Here is a 922-nt window from a genome sequence, read left to right as displayed (position 1 = left end):
AAAGAAAAAAAATGAAACTACATTAAACTAAAAAGACTTTGCACAGCAAAGGAAACCATCCAACAAAATGAAAAGAGTAATCTATGCTGACTTTCAGATTTCTGGCTTAGGGGACTGAGTGGATCGTGAAGCTCTGTTATCTGGGGCAGGATAAGCTTTTTAGTTTCCAAGTCAAGAAAGATGACAAGAGAAAAAACTCCAAGTGAAGATTGTTTAACTGATAATATGGAGACATGCAATTCAGGAGACCAAAAAAAGACTCTCTTAAAGTAAATAATGAGGCCTGGCATTCTTGTGCAGAGATAGAGCCAAGAAATTATGACCATACACTTAGACAACAAAGAGGACATAAATAGCAAAATGGAGGTCAAAATAAAAGAGAAGCAAGATCCTTAGAATGCTAAAAAACATTGTCAAGATGATTTGCAAAAACCACACATACCTGTCACTGGAACTCTTAGTTATTGATAATAACAAAAACCTTAAAAAGGAGTGATATTTTCTAGGGAGGTAATTGTTGTGGATCTTGGGAAGGAAAACCTTACATCTGATAGCTATACTCAAGAACATAAAGAGGAAATGCAGCTCAAAAAAGGCTGAGAGTGGAAGAAATATAAACTTAAGACCGGGGGTGGAGAATGTCCTGCCCGAGGGCCATATAAGGTCTTCAAAATCATTTGGTCTGGCTCTGCCTAGGCATTAGGGGTGAATTAATTAAATGTTTGACCAAATATAGCAGGCTAATTTAAAAAAGAGAGGAAGGGAGAGGGAGAGAGAGATAGAAACATCAATGATAAGAGGGAATCACCGATTGGCTGCTCCCCGCCCCCAACTAGGGATCAAGCCCGCAACCCAGGCACATGCCCTTGACCAGAATTGAACCCAGGACCCTTCAGTTCACAGGCTGATTTTCTATCCATTG

General features: G+C 39.4%; 1 pseudogene; it reads left to right on the top strand.

Moving 5' to 3' along the window:
• Positions 1-225: 225 nt before the first annotated feature.
• LOC118721958 lies at positions 226-600 on the top strand (annotated as a pseudogene).
• The last annotated feature ends 322 nt before the right edge of the window (positions 601-922 follow it).

This window comes from Pipistrellus kuhlii, unplaced genomic scaffold (genome assembly GCF_014108245.1).
Source record: "Pipistrellus kuhlii isolate mPipKuh1 unplaced genomic scaffold, mPipKuh1.p scaffold_m20_p_19, whole genome shotgun sequence".
NCBI classification, from domain to species: domain Eukaryota; kingdom Metazoa; phylum Chordata; class Mammalia; order Chiroptera; family Vespertilionidae; genus Pipistrellus; species Pipistrellus kuhlii.
Note: the sequence above shows the minus strand (reverse complement) of the source record. Positions and strands in the feature narration are given on the sequence as shown.